The sequence below is a fragment of the Mizuhopecten yessoensis genome, unplaced genomic scaffold (genome assembly GCF_002113885.1).
Source record: "Mizuhopecten yessoensis strain PY_sf001 unplaced genomic scaffold, ASM211388v2 scaffold3229, whole genome shotgun sequence".
NCBI classification, from domain to species: Eukaryota; Metazoa; Mollusca; class Bivalvia; order Pectinida; family Pectinidae; genus Mizuhopecten; species Mizuhopecten yessoensis.
The window spans coordinates 3292055-3318175 of NW_018404940.1; the positions used below are offsets into that span (position 1 = coordinate 3292055).

The window sequence follows — 26121 nt, forward strand, 5'->3', positions numbered from 1 at the left end:
GTTTCGAAAAGTCTAGGTCGGCAGTGTTACTTAGTTACAACTTTTGTATTGAATTCCAGAATTCACAACACGGCGAAAAATAACGCTGTATGCAGTATACCGACAACCGATTTTGATAAAGGTCTAAAAGGATATTATTATTTTCTTTATCACATAATGTACTGTGTTATCAAGTGAATATATCCATGTCATAGTTTTGCATATTAACCTATGTAATATGACCTATCATCCCTGTGATTGGTTGTAAGTTTCAATTATTTCAATTGTAACGTCACGCCTAGGACACGTGCATGACGCCACAGACGTACGCACTATAGTCGAAATGGCGGCTTTTTTTCGTTTCAAGATTGCATAAAAATTGTCGTTTTACACGAATAAATGCCACAAATCTTGATATTGTGATAAAAAGGATCTTACACTCGTTTTCAATTCATATGAAAATTATGAAACTCGTCACGAATTTGTCATTTTAGCTCGCAAGAGGCTCGCTAAATTGAAAGATCTTAGACTCGTTTCATAAATCTCACGAGTAATGGAAACTCATGTACGATCCTATATAATACGAGGATTGGTTGTTATTTGGACAGACAATGGTTTATTCTATATATTCACGACATTATCCGGACTAACGAGGGTTTGTTGTATACACATACAAAATGTCCGTCCTAACGAGGGTCCAACTATCAGGTGTTAACTGTATACACAAACCATTGTATCCGGAATAACGAGGGATTTTTGTATACAAATAAAACATGGTCTGACGAGGGCGTGATATACACAAGAAAGTACGGACTAACGAGAGTTTACTTTATAAACAGATCAGTGTCCAGACCAACGTTTTTTTTTTTGTTTACAAATCAAAGTAATGAAGATTTGTCGCTTGATACAAATTCGGAAGTCTTTTTATACGTTCATAATTTCATTAAATCTAGCAAAAGATTTTAAAGAAAAGTGCACAACGCTATATATTTAATTGTTTTAATTTCATTATCCGATGTTACTGTAGTATTGTGCTATCACTTATTCAACTGCTAAGGTAACACTGTTGGCCCAGCTGGTATTATTAAGATGAAAGACTACGGAAAAGAAGAGGATCTGCGTGGTTACGGAAGAGGAAAGTTTTTCAGGATTGAGATGAACAATTTGTAGTGCGTAANCTCTCTCTCTCTCTCTCTCTCTCAAGTATGTGTTTGTTGTAAATTAATTTATGTATTATTAGAAATTGCATTATATTTATATGTTGTAAACCATTATGGAAAGGGCGTTTATAAGTTGCAATAACTTGTGTCCAATCCTTTTATAATTATATTGCAATAACATATGTTTAAACTAAACAAAGTCTCCGAAATAATGAAGGTTTTTCACAAACCAAAAATATACGGTATAAGAATTTTAAAAGCATCTAAGATGTCGGTTATTTCAATTTAGTCGCCATCTCTCATACGAGCAGATTGTCTGTAACATTTTAAAGTCCGAAGGGTCTTCTGAATACACTGTATATTATGCTTTCGGGAAAATATAGGGGCTTTAAAACGGGAAAATATAGGGGCTTTAAAACGGGAAAATATAGGGGCTTTAAAACGGGAAAATATAGGGGCTTTAAAATGGGAAATTGAAAATAACACATGGAGGTTCAAGTTCAAGTTCAAGTTCTTTATTAACTTCAAGTCTTGCGACTTATCAGTGTAAACATATAACAAACAGGATATCTACATATGTACAAAAAGCCACATTGGTCACAGGAGAATGAACAATACACATATCCAAACTGTCAAATGGTGACCTTGTTGTGTTTTAGCTACTGGAATCAGGGATTCTTAGAAGAAAAGAACTGCAGGAAAAATCGGGGGAAAACGTGTAAAGAATATATAATGTTTAACCATTCTATGACCCTGCTATATAACCCTTCCAATTTCGGATGACATTCACATCTGCTATGAATATCATGGCCCCGTATTGACATCATTATTTAACAACTATGCATAATAGAAAACTGTATTAAAAGAAAATGCTGAATTTTGACAAACAAATTTTTGATGAGGTTACAAAGTTAATGTGAATGCTAATTCGCGAACGTGCAAATCCGAAATTACACACAACGTCACGTTGCAGTTGTCATTCATATTGTCAATGAATAGTACTGTTGTCGGAGCCAGTTCAATGCTGAATTAGTATCGTTCTAGAGGCCGCACGCGGTGTCCAAGTGGTTAAGGCGTCTGCTTGCTTACGATCATTAGTCCTTCACCACTGGGTCGCGGGTTCGAGGCCTACGAGGGGCAGTGGCCTTAAAGTCTGAAATATAAAAAAAAGGTATACAAACTCTTCATAGATTAAATGGATAACTGTGTCTGAATTAGTTTCGTTAAACTGAACTCGTTTTGTATTCATGTGTTTTCACACTTTTGATAGAAGCCACATGTTGTATTTATCAGTGAAATAAAGTTAAAATGTCTCCATTAGGGTGGCCTTTCTCATTCACATTTCCTGTTGGAGATTTTGTTATGATTGGAGAGGGATAAAAGGCAGCTAAGCAATTACATTTTATGTTCATTCATGCATGATTTTTACGCATTGCTTTATTTCACTTTTTCTTTTACGGTAAAATAAGCTCCTTCAGTGACGTACATTGTATTTTACTTTACCATAAATTTCGCTATGTTGTTATTTTTGCTGTTTCTTCTTACTGCGAAAGTAACTGATAGCGCGAGAAATTACCCTATAGTACACATATTATAAAATGCACTTGACCTCGTTCTGACGATTTGCGTGTATAATGGTATTTTTCTCCAACAGCTGCCTTTAAAATGGCGTAATTTAGGAATAGTCCTGTCCTTGTTTGTGTTGATGTTTGTCTAATGCTGTACGTCTAGGCAACACCTTCTGTGACATAAGGAAGACATAACATCCATGATCTTTTTTTTTAAAGTTCAAAAAATCCCTTTTTAAAAAAGTTCGAAAACAAAAATGCTGAAAAAGTGATAAAAGACATCATTTAAGTGCGTTTTTTCCCGAAGTAAGGGTTCAGCCACATTTCAGTATTGCTTTCCCTACGAGGAAAATTTTATTTAGTTCAGAAACTAAACCGAAACAGAAGTCTGGACCATATAAACGTGTAATACTATCCGAATTCCAACTGGTATTTTACCGTATTTTTATTAGATACCACTCAAGACCTAGTCTCATGCCGTGTGACCCTGGTGTGCTCTGCTATGCATGAGTTAACAATCCCCGAACCCTTCTTTTATGTGTTTTCCCCCGCTTTTGAACGGGGTTTAACATCCTTGAAAAAGCGAAGGTCATATGAAGATACCACATCAAGAAAAAAAATGGGAAAGAAAGGGAAAAAAAGAAACGAATAAAATCCAAGTGTTTAAATGGAGACAACAGATCCTTTATGGTCTATTCTATGTCCCCTTAGTAGAAGACACGACAGAAAAACCTCGACTCTGTAGGGTGTCCCACATTAGTTGCCTCAAACGATAAACGTGTTGTGGGATATATAATGTCTAGATCTCTTCTTGGATTATCCAATGTCTCGTAGACAGAGAGCAGATTGAAAAAAAGAACAATCCCTTATTCTGCCGAGGGTGGCGAATGACGGCACATTAGTCACCTCTTAAGATAAGCATGCAGCGGTATAGCAGGTCTATTCTATCAACGAACCTTCAGAGGTCATTTCTTTATTCTAATCACCAAGTATGTAAGATGAATCACTTCAAATTTATAAGTTATCTCTTTTTTAAAATAACTCCCATATGACGGTATCACAACTAATCATAACTCAGAAATATTTTTTTTATAAAAATCGTAAATAAATATGATATATTAGTATAAATATTGATGAGGGAATGTTTTATTTTCTGACTTGGAATCCAAGTTATCAACGGAAATTATACATTAGAAGCCATTTCCACTACTTATGAATATGATATAAAACAGACTTAAGTCTTCTCACGACAAGGATGGTAGCTTGTTACATGCAATACCGCATTATACTTGTAGTAGTACTACTCTCCGCCTGGAAGTTGATTGCCTCCTAACTCTCCATTGCATTTACCGTATGCCTTACTTCTATCTACGGTAAACCCAATATCGTAAGTGCACTATATTCATTGACCCCTATTATAAATCTTAGATAGTGTTACCAAGGTCCCGCCCATGTTTTTCTCCCACATTGCAGGGCAGGGTTGGAATTCCGAGACAATCTCAGCCCCTGACACCAGAGCCCCTAGACTAGCGTTACACACACACACAAACATATATATATATATATCTGTGTGTATTCGATGCGTTCTACGGCTTTATAAAATCGAGATAGTAACAATTTAATTTTAGCTTATCCTGTTAGTACAAAAATATCTGCACGTGACTGGCACAGCCCCTCGTAAGACGTCTCATTAGGCCCAGCGTTCTGTTTATGGGAACTTTCACTGTTTTTAATACCGTTTCTGTGTGTGTTGGTGGCATCGGCAGGATTTCATGGTTCAACGCGGCAGTGAGATCCCACTTGGGTCGGTGGTCTCGGAGATATTTTCATCGACAGCTTGATTGGTATTTTGAACCTGTGCTGTGTCAGGAAGGGAGTTTACGTACACAACAAACAGCTTGTCTTGTGTGGGTTACAGATGCTGGAAGTGTCACAATGAGAGAGCACATCGAGATCTGACTGTTAACACACCTCGGCGATACTACGGCCGAAAGCCCAGCTGTTCTCCCGTGTTTTCATCTTATCCCGGCTTCTAATCCGATATCTACTTAAAGGTAAGTCTTTTTGCTTTCATATTATTTATACATATAGTTTGGCAAAAATCTTCTGGATCAATTTTGTTATTTTTCGCGATAACATTTAATATTGTAGTACATGTATGCATATCGAAAAATGAAAACAGCGAATTGACCACATACGATCAGATTATTTATTGGAGTGTTTATATTGAATGCTCATCGATATTACAGTCGAATTAACAATATTTGACATCCAATCTCGATATTACTCGCTAAATTGATTGATTTTGTCACGGAACATTGTTATACCTTACTCGTATCGAATAATCGAATAGCGAGTAAACCAGAGCGATCAAATGACACTGGGGCGTTTTGAATCAATGGCCGACGATATCCCAATTGAATGAACTACGTTTGACACTGATGTTGTATTAGAGATGGAATATGGTAATTCATTGTTAAATTGATTTTGATAAATATTGAATATGATATGTATTTATATTACACTGGAACTAATGTAACTCTTAACATATAGATAATGTAAACATTATTTATTGTACAACAATTTTGAAACAAGCTATTTCAACCTATATTGATCACTCTTATTGGCCCGGATGTAAGCACGCGGGGGTATTAATGTGTTGTGGGAGGAAACCGGAGTACCCGGGGAAAACCCAGGTGGACGGGCAAGTGGCCCCCCCTACCTTTTCACGTCCGATCTGAGAATCGAACCCCGGCCGCCTTGGTGTAAAACGATCGTGTTATCCACTGCGTCACCCGACCAACCTATATATAGATATTGAACTTGAAAAGAACGGAATACGAAACGTAAATACGACACATTGTAATAATCTTACTGTATTGATTGTGATTAGTACACAATGTATGAATTACTTTTGCAACTTTATTTCAAAATAAAATTCATAATAACTACACTGATTATCGAATATTGAATATCAATATTATAATCACATGGTATGGATTGTGATCAATACACAATGTATTGATTACTCTCGATATTCGATCGCGTTGTTATTTGAATATCAAAATTATTCATATGTCTGTTAACACTTTGATTCGAATTTCAGTATGAAGAATTGTATTAATTGCAATGAATATCAATGATCGGTATTATGCAATCGTTCAAATTACACTAGGATTGAAATTTAATTTGAAAGATTTACGTTGAATATTGAATCTCTGTATTATGCAATCGTTCAAATTACACTAGGATTGTATTTTAATATGAAAAAATTACGTTGAATATTGAATCCCTGTATTATGCAATCGTTCAAATTACAATGTACCCAAGGATTGAATTTCAATATAAAATATTTACGTTGAATATTGAATCTCTGTATTATGCAATCGTTCAAATTACACTAGGATTGTATTTTAATATGAAAGTTTTACGTTGAATATTGAATTTCTGTATTATGCAATCGTTCAAATTACACTAGGATTGTATTTTAATATGAAAAATTTACGTTGAATATTGAATCTCTGTATTATGCAATCGTTCAAATTACTCTAGGATTAAATTTCAGTATGAAAGATTTACGTTGAATATTGAAGTTCTGTTTATGCAATCGTTTAAATTGCAACTGGGAAACTGATTTAGAGATAAATTTACATACGTTTTAATGTATATCCATACACAGAAAATTATCCATTACATACACTGTATATTGTAATTCCAACTCATTCATTTTATTGAATATCAATACTACATATTATTGAATTACACTGAATATTGATTATATATCAAAAGTGTATGGTTAATTACACTGTTAATGAACATATTACACGTTGAATTATACACAAAGCATATTGAATTGTACGTGTAACATTGTATCTTTTAACGGAATTATTGAATACGAAATATTGACTATTGCACATCGTTTAAACCACACTGGAAATCTGATTTCATTATTACACGTATTCATTACATCATCGATTTCAATAGTATTCATTCGATAGTACATGACATTGAATTGACAGACGTAATAGTTATCAATCTATTTTGACAGGATGATAATTAATTAGTTCCGGTGAATCTTTTGACATTGAGAAGCAATATAACGTTGTCAGACATCCCTGTCATTCAAATTTCAAACAAAATCCATCAAGTGCTTCTCACAGGGGAATTTTCACTGGGAAAGTTGATCGAACTATATTTTCTACATTTCAGTCAGTCAAATAAGATTGATTGAAAACTCCGTATTTGAACGTTTCAACTAAATTCAAGCTGATTCCAATAATCCTGGCTTGCTATTTATACCGCGTAGCAGTGTAACATAAGGTTAATTAAAATCTATATTTAGTGTTTTGGCTCTGACGGATGTCAGATGTAGAAAATACACCACGCAATCAACAAATGGTCAAAGTCGATTTGTTGCGGTCAATCATTTCTCGATATATGTTGGTTTCTGTATCACGTGGACCTGATTGGTCAGTTGATAAAAACAATCTCTCCAATGATGGTTTTCTGATCAATGCGAACATGTATATATCCATTCCGTATTACATGTACCAAGACGTCTGTCCATGGCTAGTTTGCTGGAGCAGGGTGTGGCTATATGTTACGCCATTTGATGTTACACAATTTTTTCTCGAGGTTTTTCTTATATCTATATCCAGTGTTTGGTTGTTTTTGTTTTGTTTAACGTCCTATGAACAGCATATGTCATTTAGGGACGTGCCTCCGTGTATGTTGTGTAAGCGTGCATGTGTGTATGTGTGCTGGAGACATGGTATGTTGGGGTACTTGCCTCCTTGTGGTAGCGCGGATCTGATGCCGACTTTATAGTGCTATCTCACTGAAATACCATGCCGAAGAAACCCAACACAGCATTCCGCCCGGTCACATTGTACTGACAACGAATACCCCAGTTGTTGCCATTACCTTTAGTGCTGAACGTTAAGCAGCGAATAACAACTCCCATTTTAAAGACTTTGAAATGTCCCGGCCTGGGGACACAACCCATTGCCTTTCTCACCTGGGCGAACGTCCAACGTTAAATCAAGAAGCGAGGTTTTATATCCAGTGTACTTGTACGCCCATTTAGTATAGAACATAGTATTCACACCGGTTAAGTTTTCTCATGGTCAATATACGTGTTGATGCTTGACGATAATAAATGCTATCATTATTGTCAATAGTTTACCACCATTGTTGGTTTCCTTGTATCATTTGTCATTTCGCCTATTGAATATGGTCAATGGTTCTCTCCATAGTTGGTTTCTCTTTACAATGTGGCCGTATACGCCCATTAAGTATTGCCAATACTGTACCTCCATGGTTGGTTTCTCTTTACAATGTGGCCGTCTATGCCCATTTAGTATTTCAAAAACTGTACCTCCATGGTTAGTTTCTCTTTACAATGTGGCCGTCTATGTTCATTTAGTATTGCCAATACTGTACCTCCGTGGTCGGTTTCTCTTTACAATGAGGACGTCTATGCCCGTTTAGTATTGCCAATTCTGTACCTCCATGGTTGGTTTCTCTTTACAATGTGGCCGTCTATGCCCATTAAGTGTTTCCAATACTGTAACTTCATGGTTGGTTTCTCTTTACAATGTGTACGTCTACGCCCATTTAGTATTCCAAATACTGTACCTCCATGGTCGGTTTCTCTTTACAATGTGGCCGTCTATGCCAATTTATTATTGCCAATACTGTATCTCCATAGTTCGTTTCTCTTTACAATGTGGCCGTCTATGCCCATTAAGTATTTCAAATACTGTCCCTCCATGGTTAGTTTCTCTTTACAATGTGGCCGTCTATTCCCATTTATTATTGCCAATACTGTACCTCCATGGTTAGTTTCTCTTTCGATGTGGCCGTCTATGCCCATATTATTGCCAATACTGTACCTCCATGGTTAGTTTCTCTTTACAATGTGGCCGTCTATGCCCTTTTATTTTTGCCAATACTGTACATCCATGGTTAGGTTCTCTTTCGATGTGGGCGTCTATGCCCATATTATTGTCAATACTGTACCTCCATGGGTTAGTTTCTCTTTAAAATGTGGCCGTCTATGGCCATATTATTGCTAATACTGTACCTCCATAGTTAGTTTCTCTTTACAACGTGGCCGTCTATGCCCTTTTATTTTTGCCAATACTGTACATCCATGGTTAGGTTCTCTTTCGATGTGTCCGTCTATGCCCATTCAGTATTTTAAATACTGTACCTCCATGGCTAGTTTCTCTTTACAACGTGGCCGTCTATGCCTATTTATTATTGCCAATCCTGTTACTCCAGAGTTCGTTTCTTTTTACAATCTGGCCGTCTATGCCCTTTTATTTTTGCCAATACTGTACATCCATGGTTAGGTTCTCTTTCGATGTGTCCGTCTATGCCCATATTATTGCCACTACTGTACCTCCATGGCTAGTTTCTCTTTACAACGTGGCCGTCTATGCCCCTTTATTAATACCAATACTGTACCTCCATTTGTAGTTTCTCTTTACAATGTGGACGTCTATGCCCATTTCTTATTGCCAATACTGTCCCTCCATGATTAGTTTCTCTTTACCATGTGGCCGTCTATGTCCATTAAGTATTTCAAATACTGCACCTCCTTGGTTAGTGTCTCTTTACAATGTGTCCGTCTATGCCCATATGATTGCCAATACTGTACCTCCATAGTTAGTTTCTCTTTAAAATGTGGCCGTCTATTCCCATATTATTGCCAATACTTTACCTCCATGGTTAGTTTCTCTTTACAATGTGGCCGTCTATGTCCATTTAGTCCATAGTTCGTTTCTCTTTACAATGTGGCCGTCTATGCCCATTAAGTATTTCAAATACTGTACCTCCATGGTTAGTTTCTCTTTACAATGTGGCCGTCTATGTCCATTTATTATTGCCAATACTGTACCTCCATGGTTAGTTTCTCTTTACAATGTGGCCGTTTAGGCCCATTTAGTATTGGCAATACTGCACCTCCATGGTTGGTTTCTCTCTATAATGTGGCCGTATATGTCCATTCAGTATTTCAAATACTGTACCTCCATGGTTAGTTTCTCTTTACAATGTGGCCGTCTATGCCCATTTAGTACTGCCAATACTGTACCTCCATGGTTGGTTTCTCTTTATAATGTGGCCGTCTATGCTCATCTAGTATTGTCAATACTGTACCTCCATGGTTAGTTTCTCTTTATAATGTGTCCGTCTATGCTCATCCAGTACTGCCAATACTGTACCTCCATGGTTGGTTTCTCTTTACAATGTGTCCGTCTATGCCCATTTAGTTTTGCCGATACTGCACCTCCATGGTTGTTTTTTCGCCTCGTTTTCATTTTATGCCCATAAAATTATGCCAATAGTTTACCCCTTCAAGGACCCATTAAGGGGGGGGGGGGGGGGGGGGGGCACAATGCGTATGCTTCATTTAGTTCTGTGCTATGCTATTGGGTGGCAACAATATTTTATGATAAATTTAGAATTTAGTTCTGTGCCTGTGCTGTTGGCTGGCAACACTGCGATATAATACATTTAGCTCTGTGCTTTTGGGCGGCTGCAATGATAGTACGACCCCCCATTTTCAAATGAAGACAACAACATCTATATCACACCAACACTTAAAGAAACCCAATGCTGTAAAACATTTTAGTGATGTGCATATGTTAGGCTGATTTCGTTTGCACCCTGATGTGACAAAATATTAATTGTAAAATATTGTTAAATGTTGAAAAATGAATTAAAAAGGAAAAGGTCACGCCTTACTTTTATACATATAGATTAATTTAGAACACGTTAAAGTGACAATGTATGCAATTTATTCTTGGAGAACCAATTACTGTCGGCCTGATAGCACTAGAGACATTTAATGAGTCAGTGATTAGATACGAAAGTCTTAATTACAGGTTAGCCAAGCATACCATACACACAACTTGAGGTTCTCTTAGAGCTATATCAGTAGGCAGAAATAGGGCTGGTCCTATCAAACCAGACCTTTGTACGTACTACAATGTATCTGCTGTTGTAATGATATTAAACACACTTTAGGAGGAGGTGGGGAGGGGAGGTGGGGAGGGGGAGGTTAACGATAATATGAACGGTTACACATGTGTGTCATTTAACGCGTTTGAAATAGTAGTTTCAGTTGTGTAATTTCTATGGGACAGTTGGAAGGGAAAAAAATAGTATAAATTTCTAACGGGCAATTAGCGGAGGAAGAAATGGATAGATTTTTATGGGAAGGTTTGTATGAGATAGTTGGTGGGGGAAAAAAAGTTTCATGAATACGGGCCCAGATCTTTTGTAATGTCACAATTGACAATGAACATTGTTTTTATTTTCAAACTATTTGTAGTAAGCCCCGCTCTCTGATTGGTCTGTTTAGTGTAAATAGAAGCTGTTATTTGTTACATTAGAAAAGTATGAACTATAATTTCACGGAAAAATATTTACATTTCACTGGTAAAAAACACTGTACAATAAGAAACAGTCACTTAATGTATATTTCCAATAATTATTGCCAGATATTTGAATTCATAATCGACTCATCGAAATTGAAGATCTCGCGAAAAAATACAAGGATAACACAGTTATAGTAAACTGGAACGGCCATAATAGAAATCGTGCTAAACAGTCTAAACAAACATAACGTCATGCCAGTACATGTAGGTACAATGTCTCAAAGATAGTAAAATATATCGCAGAAAATGATGACGTAATACGCAAATAAACGCTGCAATTTGATCTGGATATTCAGCCTTAGCTGAACGAAACATATGAAATATTGCGTAAGCTACAGACGATTAAGGTATACAGGTGTACAAAGAATGTAACATCGGCCTATTTGTTTTAAGGATAGGGGTAAATGTCAGTTTTGATATTATACAGCTTGTGTATATCGCTTTATCAGAAATGTATCTCCGTAGCATGAAATACACAAGCTGTGATTTACCAAGCTATACTATGTCGGTCAAAGCAATAACGAAAAATTATAACATGATCCGTGGAAAATGAAAACAAAAAAGAACTCATAATAACCATATCAAAATCCGGAAACGAATTCGGTCATGTCGAATCCAAGATTATGTTAAGATAAATTCAAGCCTTGGAAAAGGATGTAGTAAATTCTTTATTTTCAAACCTTGTGTATGATCTCTTTTAAACCGTAGGGCCACACCCAAGACGCGTCATACACATGGAAATATTTATTTAGATTTTATCCACTTAAGGCCAAGCCAAAACTGTTCTATGAATATCGTCAACCTTTGGCAGTTCAGTTTGTAACCTAGATATAGATCGTTAAATTACATAGATTCTACATACGACAATTAAAGTTATGTTGGCGAAATATATCATTAAATTTTATGATGGTTTTCACACAATTTTTCAAGAGGAATGGATCGAGAACTAAAACTGAAATATTGAAAGAATTTATAAATCTATTTGTTGATGGTTTCGGATTATAATTTCAGTTTCGGTACGAGCCGTATGGCGCTAGTTAAAAATAAAAGTTCGGCATGATTTGAAATAATATGTCTTAAACCTGAGCATGTTCTTGTTACTGTAAGTATTAAGCTATGATTGTCTTGAACTGTAACGCCAACAAAATGCAAGGAAACCAAAATACTGCATACGGACTAGAGCTTCGTCGTAAGTTTGCCTAAACTGAAGCAACATTTGTTTAGCCTGAAGACATGTTTTACCTTATATTACATTTGTAAGCCCCAAATGTGGGTTTGTAACAGTCATAGATACGAACAACATTTCGAAAACTTTCAATTTCATGCAGCATTGTTGCAACAGGAGACAATTACTCTGATCATAATTGCATTAGGTTCGGTGACGACTTTACTATTGAGAACGATGCTGTCTATAAAGGCGATGCACAGTTTAAAGCTATATTCACTGAGGCGTGTTTAAAAGGGTGAAAAGATCAATTTTTGCTAAGATAATTGAAAACATGGTTTGTATTATTGAAGTCGTGTGAATTTCCTGATGATCAACGAGTACATTTCTTAACGATAATCGTGATTTCTAAAAATGACAACCAGTTTATTGTCAGATGATTGATGTGCAAATTTCTTAATCGTTAAATGTGTCATTTCTAAAAAATAAAGGTACAATTTCTTGATAATAAACGTGAACATTTCTTGATGATAATAGTGACCGTTTTGAATGATAATCATGTGATTTCTCGTTAACAATCATGTGATTTCTCGATAACAATCATGTGATTTCTCGATAACAATCATGTGATTTCTCGTTAACAATCATGTGATTTCTCGATAACAATCATGTGATTTCTCAATGATAAACGTGTACATATCTAGATGATAATCGTGTACATTTGTAGCCCACCGTCATTAGGTGGGGAGATGTTAAATTTGCCCTTCGTAGGCGGTCGTCAGTGCAAAACAATTCTTGTCATCGCATTTTCCCAAGAAGAGCTGGGCACATCTTTTTTAAATATAATGGTTCCCCTTTGTTCTTAGTTTTGCATGTTTCATTTTGAGACTGAATGAAAACAAAATGCGACGAGATACCATTGGGCTTTGAGATTTACTTATTATTACTTCTAAAGAGGTAGTAGACAGATCTTTCTCAAATTTCATATGTAAGTTTCCTTAGTCCTTCGTGATGTGTACGTTTCAATTTGAGACAGATCGAAAAAACCCACAAAGGTGGCCACCAGGAAATAACCTTGGATTTGAACAGATCAAGTTTTTTTCTCTCGCTATTCTGGTGTTTATATAACGTAAACAAGGTGGTTGACGCTGCTAAAGAGTCCCCAAGGTTGGCCGTAACATCATAGCATCAATTGGTTCCTGTACGGTTTACATAAAATAGTTTAAAATAAAAATCATCCGCTTTAGCCAAAAGTTTTGAATATCTAATGTTTTAAATGGTTTTATTATATTCATGAAAATTTCTCGCAATCACATTGGTCGGATCATATACACCTGACCAGTCCTTAAAAACTCATGTAAACAGGTTACCCGATGAATATCGATTTCTAAATAGCCTTTATGGAAATTCCCCGGAACTTGTCGTAGCGCATGCGCAGTTAGACCGGAACGCGATCTGTCAGACGACAATAAATGACGGCTGCTGGCGAACATGTGTCCTCCGTTACATCAGAAAATTACCAAAAACTATTCGAGGATAAAGTTGCTGTTAACATAAAAAAGGCCATTGAACACGCAGTGCATGTCCTCCATGCTTATCTTAAGAAAAAGAACCTAGACGATGCCTTCGAAAGCTACGATGCTGAACTGTTGTTTTTCTAGTACCTTTTGGGTGTTTACATATAAAGCACCGAACCCCTTTTGTTTGTCCACCTTTTTGCCCCCTAGCATCACCAATGTGTCTTTGAATGACGAAACAGCCGGATGGTGCAGTGAACTTAAGTTTTGGCATACTGTATTTATTACAAAATTTCCCGTGCAATTACATATGTGTGTCTTTACATATTATATCCACCACATTTTCTGTTTGTCCACCTTTTGTCCCTTAGCATCACCGATGAGTCCTAGAAGGACAAAACAGCTACATTTGTATAAGGTACAGCGAAACTCATTTATTGCATACTGTGTCCATTATACAATTTCGCGTGCATTTACATGTGTGCGTCTTACATTTATTTTTCATAGACATACTTCAATTAGATCCAAGGGCGGTTTAAAGCAAGTCACCATGTACTCAATGAACCCATGTTCACAAGCTTGAATTACTGCAAGACATTCAATATAGTGTCCGCTCAGCACTAGATGAACAGAATTGACAAACGTGTCACTCGTTTGAGGTACAGCTATTGGTGCACGGCCCCTACCAGAGGTTGGAAAGCAATACTCCTTCAGCAATATATTGAAGCACATATATCATCTATGCAGCGGAGTAACTATTTGACTGGGCTTAGAAAGCCCGAAGCCAAAACCATTTCTTGCTTTTTTTTTCATTCGTTACATTGTCTGATTGTAGCTCTTGCTTTGTCTGAGATAAATTGAACATCCAATATGGGATGTCTATACACAGGATCAATAGCAAGGATATATTCTTCCAAGTATTATTAGCTTAACAGCTCTAAACGTTATAAAAATAAATATTTTTATATTGTAATAAATATACAAAATAGCACAACATTCACATGTAAAGTCATCGGTTTATCATTTCTTTTACCAATGGGCAACTAAGAAAAACATTTTAAGCTTGCAATGAATGTTTGCCCTTATGAAAATATGTCATTTATCTTAAAATGAAAAAAAGAAAATTTATAAAATTCTTTTCGTTAAGTTGACTAGTCTTTGATCAACTGGTTCAGCGTGTGTAGTTGGTGTTCATTCAGGGCTTGGAGAACTTTGTCTCGCTGTAATTTACGGCTAATAAGCACCGAGCCACAATCTGTGCTACAACTTCAATGCCATGTAACACAGTAATGGTCGTATATTTAAGTGTTCCGCTGGGGAGAATTAATCGTAGCTATTGGGTTCCTAAGAAAAGAATGTGGTTTATTGTATCTCAGGGCCACTGGCAATGATAGCTGGCCAGTTAGAAAAAGCAGCTCGATCTAGTTTGCTTGATTCATCCACTCATAACAGAGCAGAGCACAATAATTGCATACGAACATTTCATTTAATCTTCCTGGCAAACAAAATTACAACAGCGTAAATTGAAAATTCTTCGATAGAAAACATTGGCTACGTGATTGCCCAATGGATCAGATCAATATAGAACGTTACATCTTTTAACCAAATTTTCTTAATAAAGCACCAAAGAGGGACCTAACATCTGAAGTTACCTCGCATATCTGTTTTAAAGAAATATCAAATGACAAAACTATATGATAGAGAAATTTTTATTTGAATGGAATCATAACAAATATCGATCTATGTCTGAAACAAAGCCCAAATTACCCTGACCGTTGTTATTAGGAAAATAAGTTAGGTCAGGAATAACAGAAAATCAATAACTTAAACTATCACAGATATTTAGGAAGACGGCTTCCCTTTCAGGAAATATAATTCACGTTTGGAAACATCCATATTTCTTCTAAATCAAAAGGATCCGTCATGCCAAAGATGTTTTTATTCTGTTGAAAACAAAAGGCAATTGTGACTGTATACATACTGTATGAAATGAAATCCTGAGTGATTTCTGTCGTGGTTCGAAGCTATTTAGATCGTTTTGTTGTACATGCTAGCTTTCATGGATACCTCATACAGGCAAACAGTAGTCAAGGATATCAATAAAGTTCGTTGTAATTGTTTTCTTGGTATCATGACAACCATGATGTATATTTTTATGAAGATGCATAAATTTCTCATTTATAACTGAAGCCATGGCCCGTATTCATGAAACCATTTTCATGCTCAAGCATGGATTATGTGCTCAAACCAACTTTCTTGTAACTCACCTAAATCACGTAAAAACGACCAAAAAGTAAAATGTAAACATTGAAACAGTATTCGGCTTTAAGTCTTTTTAAATTTTGGCAAATCATTGCCAAAATAAGATTTTATTATTAATTTTTAAGAAATTAAGCTTGAGTTTATCAAATCCATGCTTGAGCATAATCTTGAAATGCTTCATGAATACGTATTCATGAAACCGTTCTGATGCTCAAGCCGGGTCATGTGCTCAAGCTCAATACAATTTACCGCGATAACTAAATAAAAAATTCATGCTTTGTCCATCATATAGACATGAGGGACTTTAAGCCAAATGCTGTATTCAATGTTTACACTTGACTTTTTGACCATGTAAAATGATATAAGCGAGCTGCTGGAATGTTGGCTTGAACAGAATTCATGCTTGAGCATAAGAATTGTTTCATGAGTATAAGTCCTGGTGTCTGAGCATGATATCGAAACTAATCCAAGAGGTGACTCCAAAAACGGACGTAAATTAACCCGCCAGTGAGACTGGATGTGTTTGCAACCCATTTTAATATCCAAAACCTGTTATTATGCCCGACAAAAAATTAGTGAACGAAGATCATGCCTGCGTAAGAATATTTTTTTACATAGATACATAATATTAGTTGAAAAAAACCCATCAATCTTTCTAACGATACAAGGATTTTTGTACAGCCACAAAAATCTGTCACTTTTACGGCCAGAAAAATTGAGTGGTGTTTTTTAAAAACTTTGGTGAGGCTGTGATCTATTTTTGGAGATAACATTTACCAATTGTTGTTTTAAATCCCTTAAACATCAGGAGAGGACTTAAAACCTAGATACTTTGATTAATTATCGGGCTCCTATAACCAAATGTTAGACTCTGAACGCGGGCACTCGCTGCCGGTATTTATTAGATTTTTTTGCAAACTTCAATCAAGCACTACCGGGAGATATAATGTTTTGTCATCCGGCCATGTGACGCGTTTCAACTAATCACATGCGCAGTCACATATATGAGGTATGACAATAACGTTTACATGGTAACAATATGATATTCTATACGGCACTAAAAAGTATCACATCATACTAAAACGCTGCAGTGTTCAGTTAGACAAGATTATGGTGCTGGCTGTAATTCCGTGTAACATATTCTGGAGGGATTTTTTAGAAGGACTAACATTTTGATAATCAAAACATTACTTTTTTAAAAATTATTTAATATTCATATTTATTTTATTTTGCACAACAAAGAAGTGTTTTATGTGACATTGCGATGACTAGAACGGAATGTGGTCACCTTCAGCAGACAAATGACCAGTGAAGCGTGTGTACACTGTCACCTTCAGCAGACAAATGACCAGTGAAGCGTGTGTGCACTGTCACCTTCAGCAGACAAATGACCAGTGAAACGTGTGTACACTGTCACCTTCAGCAGACAAATGACCAGTGAAGCGTGTGTACACTTGTCACCTACAGCAGACAAATGACCAGTGAAGCGTGTGTACACTGTCACCTTCAGCAGACAAATGACCAGTGAAGTGTGTGTACACTGTCACCTTCAGCAGACAAATGACCAGTGAAGCGTGTGTACACTGTCACCTACAGCAGACAAATGACCAGTGAAGTGTGTGTACACTGTCACCTACAGATGACAAATGACCAAAGTGTGTGTACACTGTCACCTACAGATGACAAATGACCAGTGAAGCGTGTGTACACAAAGGTGTAACATATTTACGAGTCGTCCACGTACATCGATGTCGACCATACCTACCAACCTGAGGAAAATGTTTAAAAAACAACATGTATCATTTCAAAAATCTTTTCTGCTATAAACCTTTTCACATAATGTCCAGCTTAAAACAACGGTTATATTATAGGATTGACTTTCTTTCGATGTACAATTATTTATAAGCAATTCAACGCAGACATCTTTGATCACGAGTGGATGTGTACATCCGCGCAATAAAATAGTACCCTTCGATATCAAATGAGTGTTTATAAATGTATGCATATAAGTGATTTTATTACGTTATACCAATTATTTTTGATTTGCAAGTTATACGTTCTGTAAAACATTACCTATTATGAATCAAGGAATACACAGGGTGCTGGTTTGAATTCAAAAGCTCAAACTGAGCGACAAGGACGATAAATCGACGTCAAGGACGGAAAATGGCGTCGCTTTACCATAGCATAAAAAGGAACAAACATTTTCAAAGCTTCGTCTTGTTTTAATTGGTCGATTTGTATCCGGATAACAAGCCGCATCAATTTCCGGTATAATTAATATAAAACATAAAACAATCCGTATCACACACGTTTGTGATATAAATGTCGGTACCACATAGGCTGGACAATGTATGTATCAGTACTGCTAGATAAGCTATGTACAGGTAATAGAAGTAATTGATTGCGTTGAGGCCAGCCATCTGAGAGGCCGATATGATAAGGGAAGGAGCGGGTTTTCCTTTATTATGTTTATAAAATGTACTTACGTGACCCGACCAAGTGTTCGAGGGAGGCAGGATATATTCTGTTTCTTTGGTTTGGAGTTAACGTCCTCTCAACCACTAAGATCATATGACGACAACAGCCTTAATGCCGTATTTTGACTTCCTTAACGTGGTTATGTATCTTTTTAATAGCTCATGTACAAGTTCAATATATTTAAATTACATATATATATTCCGATTTTTGATAAGGGTATTTGAATATGATTTGCCAGGGGGTTGAAATTTAAGGTGACTATTACATCGTTTAGGGGGCTTGTTGAACCTTAAGATAGTGTTTATTAAATAACCAGGAATTGTTGTCTTTTCCTCAAGTTGACTTGAAATCCAAAAAATCGAAATGTTGACTCCGAACATTCTGCCGTCATCATTGTGATGTCATAATGCAGTTGGAAGTCTGTATTGCCATGAAGTTATCCTAGTTAGTGACGACACGTTTGAAACAATGGGAACTGTAGCCAATCAAAGCTCTGTTATCAGGTGTTATCAAAAAGGTGTAAATAACATAACAGTTTGTGAGAATAGTTATGGTTTCAGAAGTGGGAGAGGCGTGCCATTTCGTGACTGTTCTAAATCAATGTATTTATGGAATGACATGAAATACATCAATAGTGCTCCGACGATTTCAACGATTTCAGCCATTTTATTGTTTACGAAAACTGATAATAATATCCTCTCACGCTGATGATAGGCGGACCTCATTGATATGACAGTAATGATATCATACACGATTCATCAATACTAAAGTGACACAGCGTTAATGATTTCAAGTTCATAAATTGCACATCTCGGAAATGGAAACATCCCCATTTGCTTCATCGATATTTTTTATGAAAAGGAATAAACTTTGATTTTTTTTTTTATTAAAATTCCACCATTGATATCACATATCATTGAATTGTAGTGATTAGTGTATATGGTAATTGTATTGATAGTACAAATTGTATATATATGTACTGTAAAGTGCTTTAGAGTGGCTTATTCTAGCTAGATTGGGCGCTATATCAAATGTTGTATATTATTATTATCATATGACATAGAACCGATGATATTACGTATACAACAAACGACATCGCTTGACAAGGCAGAGCGACATTGTAAGTGAGCCAATCGATGCGAATTTACCATTTCCTGTTTATTATTTGGTACAAAGTGCGTGCAAAAATGTAACTACTGATGTAATTGTGATGTGTGCATAAACCAAAGACTTGCAAAATCAGCCACTTATTCTACCTTCGCCTCCAATGCATCTAGAACATAAAATGTGCGGTTTTTAATGCCGTAAAAAGAAACATTCTGTTCTGATGGGTCGATATAAAATCGAGACATTCTGTCATTCAAAGCAATGAAATTATAAATATATATATATATATATATTTTTTATTTGTTTTTACAATTTTGACATTTTATGGTTAGAATATAATTAACTCAACCATATATCAAATATCATGCAAAAAGTGACATGAGTGATATGTAGGTTTGATTAATACACACGTCAAAACAAATTGTTTACGATTTCAAAGTAAAAATATACAGTAAATGTCATTTTCGTTTCTTCTCGTATGCACAGTTCAGAAATACATAACCTTGTTTTCGGAAATGCACAAACGTTTGTAAACAATACCGTTTAAGATTCTGGATTCTTTATTTACGTAAGCGACATGATTGTTTACAAATCCTTTTATATCACATAGGGTAAAAATCAATGTCATTTAGATATACTATATACCACATCAGCCTATCGCGTGTAGTCGTAATATAAATTCAAACATGTCATGTTATCGTCTTCTTCCCTAGTTTCCTAGTCAAACAAATATAATTATAGGATATTCCACCATGTCAATTGATTTCGCACGAAGTAATCAAATTAATTCATGCTGGTTATTCGTAAAGGTCGTCTGATTTCTCCGTCTCTAAACGTGATAAGCAATGTCAGACCACATACAAGTGATTATGTCTGATTCTACACGCTGGAATCAAATACAAAATGTCACCACTAACTCTTTAAATAAGATTCTGCGTAACCTTAACCTGGAAAATTATTCCGACATGATTTACATGAAATAACAAACCCTTATAATCAAATGTGTAACATTATAAAGGGGTCGATGGGCATCTTTGCCCTTCTAATGAACAAACAAACACTTTCATTTGTGTTCAAAGTGGACATAAAGCCAATATTTCCGTTAGTAAAAGTTCACTTTCTTTATTGACTTATTCAGTTCTCACTTTGAGAACATGGCTTGATTTGTGTTTGACCCATATTTGCATTGCGGATTTCATCGATAAAGCAGAAGACACTTACCCTTCTGGAACACCTGGTCTAATTATTTTTATTCTTTCCCGAGGTTCTCTATGTGAATATTTCGTTTGCTCATGCTCTGCTCTAGTTTTATCGGGTTGGACTTCGACTTAAGGTTTTGTAATAAGTTAGGTCTTGTCCTTTTTTATCTATGCAACTGTATTTATTCATTATTCAAATATTGATATGATTAAAATTCATGTGGGGAATGCATAAATACATGTACTGTAAATGAATCGAGTTCAGAAGGCATATCTGTAGCTGCTTCTATTCAACATGTTGACATTTTCGTATTTTTTTTTTGAATTTCCTGTTAGTCGTGTGAAGTTTGCTGTTTCGATATTGCTAAAGTGTACTTCTGTAGTGGCCATTGACTACTGCTATTTGCAATTTAAATGAAGTCGCAAATTCACTTTGCTTGCAAAACTATGACGATAAACCTGACACCCCTTCCTCAAATAAATAATTTACTTTTTTTTTTATGTTACTGTTGATCATTTAATAATCAAGAATAATTATTTTGACATAACATATGCCTATATAATCGGTTGGATTATGGTAACGCCCTGCTCTGTGGTATATCTGACAAACTAACTAGTCGTCTGCAGAGGGGTCAGAACACTGCAGCACGGCTAGTTACTCGTACTCGAAAGAGAGAGCACATCACACCTGCGCTTTATTCGTTGCACTGGTTACCTGTACGATACAGGTCGCAGTGCAAAATTCTGGTATACACTTGCAAGGCACTGAATGGAACAGCTCCTCAGTGCCTACAGGAACTTGTTACCCTGTATCAGGCGTCAAGATCATTGCGGTCGGAGTCAGAATCTTTGTTGTGTGTCCCAAAATCTCGTACTGTGACCTACGAAAACAGATGCTTTGGGAGGGTTTCGGCTACGTTGTGGAATAGCTTACCATCTGCTATTAGGAAGTCGAATACCCTGGCCAAGTTCAAGATAACTCCCCTCTTCACGTCTGCATTTTAGAATCTTTGCAAAGACGTCATGTAAATACCACCCTTTTATTTGTTCAATTATGTGCACATTGCTTGTTAAATGTATGAAAGTGATTGCAAGCCTTTGTTGTTTGTTTTCACAATTATAACCATTACTATTATCCATATGTTGTAAAGCGCCTTAGAGTAATTTTACAAATTATATAGGGCGCTATATAAATGCTGTATATTATTATTATTATTATTATTATTATTATATGCATGTATGATTTCACGACAAAAATAATCATATCCCTTATAACTTCTGTTGTCTGCGTCTGCAAAGATACATGTCTCGATCCCATGAAAACAGTTTTAAGCTTCTTCGACAAAAACACAAGACATGTTTTGTTTATGTTTACTAAGTTCAATTGCAAAAAGACAAAGTCGCCGGTTTGAAGATCTGCAAAGGGAAATAAAAGCTTTCAATTGAAGTGGTAGAAGAACTTTATCCTATACCTCCGACGTTCAGTAAACAATTTAATTTCTTTTCCTAAAATAAGTTATTAAACCAATTATATGACAACGTCTTTAACCAATGCTTTACTTATTTTATACAACCAATGGAAACATGTGTTACAAAAACAAATACTATACAACCAATAATATCACGTGTAACAAAAATAAATTATATCTCTTATTTTATACAACCAATCATAACACATATTGTATGCAGATACAACGACATTTCTTTTCATGATATGAATACCGTGTTAAACAGTGTCATAAAGCCATCACATATGTTTTAGGTAACGTATGTAATATCAGAAATGACGTCACAATCGAATAGGAACAATCAGTGTGACGTCACGTCATTCTAAAGCGGACGCAATTTTCATCTTTTCAGAGGCGGCCAAGTGTAAAATATTCGTTTCGGTCACAATTATACAGTTTACCTTATATTATATTTTAAAAAGAATCTGTCATTCGTTTCCCTTCATATAAGTTTAATGAAACAAGTTTTGTATTTTTCACGTTTGCGAGCCTTTGGCAAGCAAATATGAAACAGATCCTCTATTTAACTCGTTACAAGACATTTAACACATTCGATAGATATTCCTCACCATCTTATAAACTAATTTATTCGGTGGGAAATATCTATCTCCAGCCCTACATGGCCAGCCCAGGTATTACATTTTAACTATACAACAGTTAGATTGATAATGTGCTAAATTACACAAATTACACAAATGATGAGCATACATGTTTTTATACCATAAAATACTTTTTGGCACATTTCTTAAAAGATTATAGACTTTTGCAGTTCTGTACATATGATGTACATGTATTAAATGATGGCATATACAATACAACCTGTGTTGATGATGTGGTAGTTCTTGAATGGATATCGGATGTCAAAGTAAAATTGTTCAAGTAATCTGGAGGCAGGTTGTTTAAGACTGTGTACATTAAAACACAGTGGTTGTAGAAATTCGTTTTTTAAAAAGCAACCATTTAAGTTTGCTAAACATTTCATTTGAAGGTGTACAAAAATCACATTTCAAAATAACTCTTGCTGCTCGTTTTTGCAGTTTTTCAATCTTTTCAATGTGGTTAAGTGTGGCATTTCCCCAGATATTAGAGCAGTAGTCAAAATGGGGATTAATAAAGCAATTGTAATATGCGAGACAAGATGATTGGGTCAGGAAAGGTCGAAAGCGTCTCATTTGGAAAATTGATATGCAATCGTTTTTGCAATATCTGCTGGAATTGATGTTTTCTATTGATTTGCCATGTGTTTGAGCAGCTGTGTCATCAGCATATATGTTTATTGTTGAGTTTTTTGTGAACAAGGGTAGATCATTCACATACAAGATGAACATTAAGGGCCCGAAGATTAATCCCTGGGGGACACCGACTGTGAGGGGTTGAGGATCGCTTAATGATTTTTGGAAATTAACTGTTTGAAAACGATCAGCAATGTAGCTAGTAAAAAATGATGATGGTGTCTTTAGAACAACCATACAATCTTAATTTGGCAAGTAATCCGTTGTGGTCTACAAGGTCAAAGGCTTTTCTAAAGTCTAAAAATAAAACCCCTGACAAGTATCCCTTATCAATGAATTCACACGATGTGTTTGTAATTGTTTTTGTCAACAACTTATGTCGTCTGCTACAAGTGTGTAAACATGAACAAAGACACGTGGTTTTACTGTTTACTGACTAGTATCTATCATTTCATTTATATCAATTGATTACATGATCAGTCATGAATTAAACTTGACAACATAAACCTAGTTTTCTATTTTCAACTTGGAACTATATTTCTCTGTGCAATATATAAGATGTACAGTAAGTAGCGATGAGGCTCAAAGATGGCGCGTAGAAATTGCCGTATGGAAAATAGAAAGTTGGATAACAACTAAGTTATCATGGAAATGTGTTGTTTTTATGCGTGCAACAATGTTTCGGTTTGAGGGTATGGAGAATTTATTTCTACTGCTATTGTTTTTAAACCACGGAGGAAGTATTTAAAAAACTGGAAGATGGCGACCGTCTGTGGGCATTGAGAGGTGAAGTATTTCTTTTTAATTGTAGATAGGAGAGAAAAAGACTCAGGGATCATAATTGGGGTAAAAACCTCGGCAAAGCCTCGGGTTTTACCCCAGTTTATGATCCTCTCGGGATGAATTCTCTTTCCTCCTCCGGTACATATGAAAGAGTCTTATAACTTTACAAGGAAATAAATAAAACCCAATGCGCGGAGCACTAAATATATAACAACTGTTGAGTACAATGAATGCTTGTAAGGAGGTAGCACTATCCTTATTAGCTCAGTGTGTGTGCCTATCGGTCCCATGGGGTCTTGTAATACGTGCAATTCCACCATCTCGCAGTAAAATCTGTCATTTATTGGCGTATCCGTTACATTGTGACGTAAACCCACTGGATTAACCTTAAAGACACATTGACAAAGCATATGATCTATCAGTTAGAACGGAAATCGTCTGCACAGTGATTAATTCATACACCTCCTCAATATAGTTATCAGTCTTTTTTTTTAAAAATCGTTCGTATTCTACCGTTCCATTTGAAGGATAAGGATTGATGGCGCCGACAACAACATGCTTGTACATACTGATAAGATTTTTTCCTATATACCTTGTGTATGTAAAAATTCTATAAGCCGTTATGTTCAAATTAAAAGTCGTGGGCTCAAATTGTATTTTTTTTAAATTGCTCATTTCTTGATATTGATAGTGACAAAACTTTGTTAAAATGAGTAAAACGTTTTTTTTTAAAAAATCTTAAAGCTCTTCTAGTCTTTTTCGAGCAATCTTGAAATTGCATTTGTTTCTCGCAGCAAATATAAAAAAATAACACTGCCAAGCATTTAATGGTGTTTTTTCTTTCTCTTCTTTTGGTAGACTTTGTAGATTTCGATTAAGCTTTCCAAATAGAAGAAATTTCAGGTACATGTACAGTGTATATCAGGGTATTGACATGTAAAATCTGTTTTCTCCCTTGTCCAACTATATAATGTCAAAGCCATAAAGTTAAATTAAGGCAACAACAAGAAACCATTTCGTACGCTTGAAAAATGCTATTGAAAACTTAATTAAACTCGTAATGAAAGATTTTTGAAAAAAACATCATTCCATTTCATGATTACTTTTATATTGTATATAATAGGTTTCGATGTATATAATTGCCAATAGACGTGTTTTTACGGTTGAGGTTCATCCATCCCATACTCTACGATGTTAAATGTTCAATACCAGACACATTTATCTTGTGTGTTACAAGACGGGACAATCTCAAAGCGCTGTACCGGAACCGGAAGTGAGCAAATTGCTCTTCCTGTCGATCTGTTATTTTCAGGACAAAATCCATCACGCCCGCTTGAGTGATGTGAAAAAAAGGAAATCCCATTCCGGGTTACAAATATCCAGCTAAAGTCTCATCTTTGGCAACATTATCTTTCCACACGTTTTGAATTTCACTGCTCATGTCTACTTCAATTACTTTTACATTTATCTCTAATCACAATAAAATCCAACAGAATATAGGTTTTTAGGTCACCTGAGACAAAGTCTCAAGTGACCTATTGCGATCGCCTTTTGTCCGTCGTCGTCCGTCGTCCGTCGTCCGTCGTGCGTCCGTAAACAATTTACATTTTCGACTTCTTCTCCAAAACCCCTGAACCAATTTCAATGAAATTTTGCAGGGACCTTCCATGGACAAAGGTCAACAAAAATAGTTGCCGGTTTAGTCCTAAGCCC

At 35.8% G+C, this 26121-nt stretch overlaps 1 protein-coding gene across 1 annotated transcript in view; it reads left to right on the plus strand.

Moving 5' to 3' along the window:
* Positions 1-4205: 4205 nt before the first annotated feature.
* The window catches only part of LOC110447192 (serine-rich adhesin for platelets-like), a 58950-nt gene continuing 37034 nt past the window's right edge, over positions 4206-26121 (plus strand). Inside the window, exon 1 of the mRNA XM_021492730.1 lies at positions 4206-4761. The gene's annotated coding sequence lies outside the window, so the exon portion shown is untranslated. The remainder of the gene's footprint in view (positions 4762-26121) is intronic.